A 7,056-nucleotide genomic window follows, 5' to 3' on the forward strand; every position below is an offset into this window, starting at 1 on the left:
GGCTGGGCCTCCTCCCCCGGCTTATATAGCCTAGTCGGGCCGGAGTCCGGGTCGGACATGGCCCGTTATGTCGGTTCGTTTTTTTTAAATAATTACGCTCGGAAGAAAAATAAAAAGAAATACTAAATGGAGTCCAAAAATCCCGAAATAAATTTTCCCGGACTTCTAAAATCAAGCCGCACAAGGTGAACATTTATTGGGGGCCTAAATGCAATTTTGAAAAACACACATTTTTTCTAAATTCAAATCAAATAACGAAAAACTCCGAAATAAAATCTTATTTGATTTTATTATTGAATCTTCAATATTTCTTTATTTTGGGAAGTCATTTTATTCCCTCTCTCATATTTTTGTAATAGAAATAATTGATGATAAAATAAATAAAATCAAATGATCCTATTCTCAAAATTTGAGAGAACTCAAATATGAAAATAATGAAATCCCCAACTCTCTCCGTGGGTCCTTGAGTTGTGTAGAATTTCTAGGATCAAAACCAAAAGCAAAATAAAATATGATATGCATTTATGATCTAATGTATAACATTCCAAATTGAAAATTTGGGATGTTACAAACCTACCCCCCTTGAGATGAATCTCGCCCTCGAGATTCGGGTTGGCTAGAAAATAGGTGAGGGTGGTCCTTGAGCAAATCTTCCTCTCGTTCCCAGGTGGCTTCGTCCTCCGTGTGGTAGCTCCACTGAACTTTGCAAAACTTGATAACCTTGCTGCGAGTGACTCGATTGGCAAACTCGAGAATCTTAACTGGTTTCTCCTCATAGGTCAAATTGTTATCCAACTGAATTGTTTCCAATGGCATTATGTCTCTCAACGGTATGTCAGCCATCTCCGCGTGACACTTCTTCAACTGGGAAACGTCGAACACATCATGAACTCCTGAAAATCCTTTGGGCAATTCCAACTTGTAGGCCACTTCTCCCATACGTTCCAAAACTTGATATGGTCCTACAAATCGTGGCGCTAACTTTCCTTTAACTCCAAAACGCTTTGTTCCTCGAAGTGGAGATACTCGAAGATAAGCTCTATCTCCAACTTCGTAAACTGTCTCCTTGCGTTTAGAATCTGCATAACTCTTCTGTCTGGACTGAGCTACCTTGAGCCTATCGCGAATCAACTTCACCTTCTGTTCAGACTCTTTAATCAAGTCAGGTCCAAACAACTGGCGGTCTCCAACTTCGTCCCACGACAACGGTGTCCTGCACCTCCTTCCGTACAAGGCTTCGAAAGGGGCCATCTTCAAACTGGTTTGGTAACTGTTGTTGTAGGAGAACTCTGCATACGGCAAATTGTCGTCCCAACTAGATCCGTAATCTAGTGCACAAGCTCTCAGCATATCCTCCAAAATCTGATTGACTCTCTCGGTCTATCCATCTGTCTGTGGATGAAAAGTTGTACTGAATTCTAGCCTGGTACCCAAAGTTTCATGCAATTGCTTCCAGAACTTTGAGGTAAACTGGGTTCCTCTATCTGATACGATACTCCTCGGAACTCCATGCAGATATACGATCCTGGTCATGTATATCTTTGCCAACTTAGCACTGGTGTAAGTGGTCTTTACTGGGATGAAATGAGCTACCTTCGTCAATCGATCAACTACAACCCAAATCGAGTCATAGCCTGAACGAGTCCTGGGTAATCCTGTGATAAAATCCATGCCTAACTTATCCCACTTCCATTCGGGTATCGGCAATGGTTGTAACAATCCTGCTGGCTTCTGATGCTCTGCCTTTACTCTCTGACATACATCACAAACTGCTACGTACTTTGCAATATCCTTCTTCATCCCGGTCCACCAGAAAATATCTTTCAAATCCAAATACATCTTGGTATTTCCTGGATGAATCGGATATGGTGAATCGTGTGCCTCTTGCAGTATCAATTTCCTGATCTCTGGGTCATTGGGCACGTAAACACAGTCTTCAAACCATAGGGTGTCGTGTTCATCCTCACGAAATCCTTTAGCCTTTCCTTTGCTAAGTTTCTCCTTAATAGAGGCAATCTCCTTGTCAGTCTTCTGAGCTTATCTGATTCTATCCATCAAAGTTGACTGAATCTCCAATGCTGCTACATACCCTCTTGGAACTATTTCCAAACATAGTTCACGAAGATTTTCTGCTAACTCCCTTGGTATTTCTCTCGCCATTAATGTATTGACGTGGCTCTTACGGCTTAATGCGTCAGCTACTACATTAGCCTTTCCGGGATGGTAATGCAATCTCATATCATAATCCTTGATGAGCTCCAACCATCTCCTTTGTCTGAGGTTTAACTCCTTCTGTGTGAAGATGTATTTCAAACTCTTATGATTCGTGTACACCTCACAATGATTTCCAATTAGAAAATGTCTCCATGTTTTCAATGCATGCACTAGGGCTGCTAACTCCAAATCATGCGTAGCATAATTCAACTCATGAGGCTTCAATTGTCTTGAGGCATATGAAACAACTCTCCCTTCCTGCATAAGCACTACTCCAAGTCCTCGACGTGAAGCGTCGCAATACACCTCATAATCTTTGGTCTGGTCTGGCAAAATCAACATGGGTGAAGTAACCAAACGTTTCTTCAACTCTTGGAAACTAGCCTCACATTCCTCCGTCCATATGAACTTGGTATCTTTCTTTAATAACTCCGTCATAGGCTTCGCAATCTTGGAGAAATTCTCAATGAATCTCCGGTAGTATCCTACGAGTCCAAGAAAACTCTGGATCTCTCCAAACGTGGTTGGTGCTTCCCACTTGGCCACGGTATCAACTTTAGTGGGATCAACTGCTATACCTTCTCCAGATATAACATGTCCGAGGAATCCTACTTCCTTCAACCAAAACTCACATTTGCTGAACTTGGCATACAACTGATGTTCTCTGAGCTTCTCAAGTACCAGTCGCAAATGCTCCTTATGCTCCTCTTCATTCTTCGAGTAAACCAGGATATCATCAATGAACACCACGACAAACTTATCCAAAAACTCCATAAATCATGTTCATAAAATAGGCAGGTGCGTTAGTCAGACCAAATGACATAACGGTATACTCGTACAACCCATACCTGGTGGTAAAAGCTGTCTTAGGTATATCCTGTTCTTGAATCTTCAACTGGTTGTATCCTGATCGCAGATCGATCTTGGAAAATACCTTAGCTCCTTGCAATCGATCAAACAGATCATTGATCATTGGTAGTGGGTACTTGTTCTTGATCGTTACTTCATTCAATCCTCGATAATCTACAACCATCCTTAACGATCCATCCTTCTTCTCCACTAGAACTACTGGCGATCCCCAAGGCAAAGAACTTGGGCGAATATATCCCTTATCCAGTAACTCCTTAATCTGCTTCTTAATTTCCACCAAATCCTTTGCTGGCATCCTATATGGTCTCGTCGATATTGGCCCGGTGCCTGGCAATAGCTCAATCAAAAACTCAATATCTCTATCCGGTGGCATGCCTGGCAACTCTTCTGGAAATACTTCAGGGAAATCCCTTACCACTGGTACTTCCTCCTGCACAACTCCTATTAAGCAATTTACTTGAGCCATCTTTGGCACATGCCGGGATACATACTTGATCCTTCTCCCTTCTGGGGTGGTAAGCAAAATTGACTTACTAGCACATTCAATATTCCCTTCATACTTTGACAACCAATCCATGCCTAATATCACATCCAATCCTTGAGATTCCAATACTATTAGGTCTGAGGGAAAAACATAGTTACCAATCCTTAATGGTAACCGATCACACCATCGACTAGCCAAATATTCTGCTCCAGGCAAGGTTACTAACATGGGTGACCTAAGGGCTTGGGTTGACAGGTTATACTTATCCACAAATCCCCTTGAGATGTATGAATGCGATGCACCAGTATCAAAAAGAACGAGTGCAGTAAATGACTTAACCAAAAACTTACCTATTACTGCATCAGGCTGAGCTTCAACCTCCTCCATGTTTACGTGGTTCACCTGTCCCCTGTTGAAAGGGTTCGGCTTCTTCCCAGAGCTTCCATTGCTATTTCCATTTTGCAATTCAGGTCATTCATTGGCATAATGTCCGATCTTCGAACACTTAAAGCAAGTGACTTGGCTCAGGTCCTTCTTGGCTGGGGTTGATGGGTTGGTGTGATTCTGGCCATTGCTTCCTCCATTCCCATTACCATTCCTGGTGCCATTGTGATTGTGCGAGCTACCTCCTCCATGGGTATGCTGAAAATGTCCTCCCGGTCTAGGGGTAAAACGTGGCTTCTGCTGAGCTCCTGAATTGTACTTTCCTTGTCCATACTTCCTCTTGCGATTCTCAATTTGCTGCTGCTTGCCTTCAATCATAAGAGCACGGTCTACCAACTCCTGGTAGTTGTTGAAGGTTGCTACCATCAACTGCATGCTCAACTCATCATTCAGTCCTTCTAGAAACTTCTCCTACTTAGCTGCATCCGTAGCAACGTCATCTGGGGCATAACGTGCTAACTTACTAAAGTCCTCCACATACTGGCCTACTATCTGTCCTCCTTGGTGCAAGTTGCGAAACTCACGCTTCTTCATGGCCATAGCTCCTGCTGAAACATGGGCAGTACGAAAGACCTGCTGAAACTGGTCCCATGTGATAGTGTCGACAGGGAAAGTGGCTGTCTAGCTGTCTTGCGGAGCCAATCATCTGCTACTATCGGCTCGGTGCTACTGGAAAACACCGGCGGATTTAGCCTAAGAAAACGGGCTAAGTGATCAACAGGTGGTGGTGGTGGTGGGTTGTTGTTGTTGTTGTTGTTCCCCTGGTTCTGATTGTGGACTAGCAACTGCATCAATGTGTTCTGCTGCTGGATCAACTGGCTGAGCTCCGGTGGAAAGGTAAATCCGGGGTCACGTCTCGGAGGCATCTGAGGGTTTAGAAAAGATGAGATGTAAGAATAGAGGGGGTCTAAAGAGAAAACACTACCCATATTCACATGAGGCAAAATCAAACAATTCACTTCATTCAATCAAACAAGGGCATACAATCGATCTAGCTATCGCAAAAGTGCTCGGACTACTATATTTACATGGTGGACTACTACTACTGATGAGGTGACCTACTAGAAATATTCTTCGGTTGCAGACTCCATGATATCTGCTCCAGCTTCATCAACATAGTCATCATCGCTTTCGTCTGGGTCCGAGTCTATGTCGTCGATGATGATGTAGTCTTCCGGGCTAATCTCCTTGGGTTCTTCGTCTTCATCTACTGGTGTAGGGTCTCCCATAAATATCGCTAGCTTCATAGTTAGGTCGGCATTCTTATCCACCAATACTTCAATTTCCTCTTCATAATCTTCACGTGTAGCCTTGAGTTCTTCCTCCAGTTCCTTGATTCTTGTCCTTGCCTTCTTCAGATCTATCATGTCGGCGCACATCTGGTTCTCCTGTCGTCGATTGTGCTGGTTTAACTCCTGGATAAAAGCTGCAATTGATCTATCCTTCCTGGTGCTGATCATCTCCCAGTGCTCATCTCAGCGCCCACAAATCTGGTAGATAGTATCCTTGAGATCATTGCGGTAGACTTCTCCAATGCGTCCCATGGCGATGTGAGCTGCCATGCTCTTTCCTAGATTCCAAGTTCGTGCATCAAAAGAAAACTCTATGGGCTCAGTGACTGGCATGAACGTCCTTCCTGAAACTTGAACTTGAATCATCCAGCGCTCTTCTTCAGGTAAAGTGGCGTTGTAGGTTCTGGTGAAGCTTGGTACTCCTATGTTCAGGTATCTAGTGACTTCCTTCAAGTGACGTCCAAAGGGTGTATCTTCATCCGGTTGTGTGAACTTGTTCCTTGCATCCGCCATCCTAAAAGAGTAGAAAAGATGAGGAGTCAGAGGAGAAGAGAGTGAATAGTGATCTAGGTCTTTAGCTTAGTGGTCGTGTCCTACAGTCAGCGTGTGCTCTGATACCATCTTTGTAGCGACCAGACCTCAAACAGTCTGATCTCTGTGCTCCGGTGTCATCCCTGGATCAGTAATGCTGACACCACACAGTACTCGGAGGATTTATAACAGAGTTGAAATCACACACTTATTACATCGAGTGTCTCCATAGAGAACTTATTACAATAAATATGGCTTAAGGCCATCTAATAACGATAACAGCGGAAGGCTTGGAAGATAAGTGAGTCCATCAACTCCAACGGCATCACTGAGTATAGAACCACGACCTAAAAACTCCTTAATCATCGTCTGAAAAGTCTGCAACATTAACGTTGCAGCCCGAAACGGGTCAGCACATGGAATATGCTGGCAAGGTAACACATAGAGAGTAATGGAATGAAACAGCTATACTATATGCATATCTGGCTGGTGGAAAGCTCTATGGTTACAGTTTTGCGTAAAGCCAATTTTTCCCTACTTCAAAGGAATAAATTTATTTAACTATCATGGTAGTTGTTAAACATTGAGAATGGTTGACAGCATTCTCAATCCCAATTAAAAATATCATTAACAAAACCCAACAAAATTAATTTAGAGTAACATGTTGAGATTCACATGATAATCCAGGTACTGGATACTCAAGATGTCCATAACCGGGGACACGGCTAACCATGATTAGTTTATTACACTCTGCAGAGGTTTGCGCACTTTTCCCCACAAGACTCGATCGCCTCCGTTTGGTTTCTCGCACTACATGGTGTTTGAGAAGACGGATGACCGAGACATAGTCTTTCAGAAGCGCTAGCACCTTACGATCGGGTAGACCGTACCACCTACATCCCCTACATCTGCTAGTCTACCACTTTAAGAGTTCGCACGACTTAGTCAACTATGCTAGAGCCCATAATAGCTTGTGGCTGCACACGGAAGTTTCTAGTATGAATAGTCTCATGATCCCTTTGAGCCTGGGTGGCGGTCCAAAAGAAAACAGGCAAGTCCTGGAATACCCAGGTGCCTTAATCCACCTAGATGTGTGTTTAAGTTGCCACCTTAGATAAACCATTAATTAACAATCTCACATCTGTCATGGATATCACTCACCTAATCCACGTCTACTAGCATAGCATGGCATAATAAGCAAACGTAGAAGTAACTCCCAAA

Source organism: Triticum dicoccoides, chromosome 3A (assembly GCF_002162155.2).
Source record: "Triticum dicoccoides isolate Atlit2015 ecotype Zavitan chromosome 3A, WEW_v2.0, whole genome shotgun sequence".
Classification (NCBI taxonomy): Eukaryota; Viridiplantae; Streptophyta; class Magnoliopsida; order Poales; family Poaceae; genus Triticum; species Triticum dicoccoides.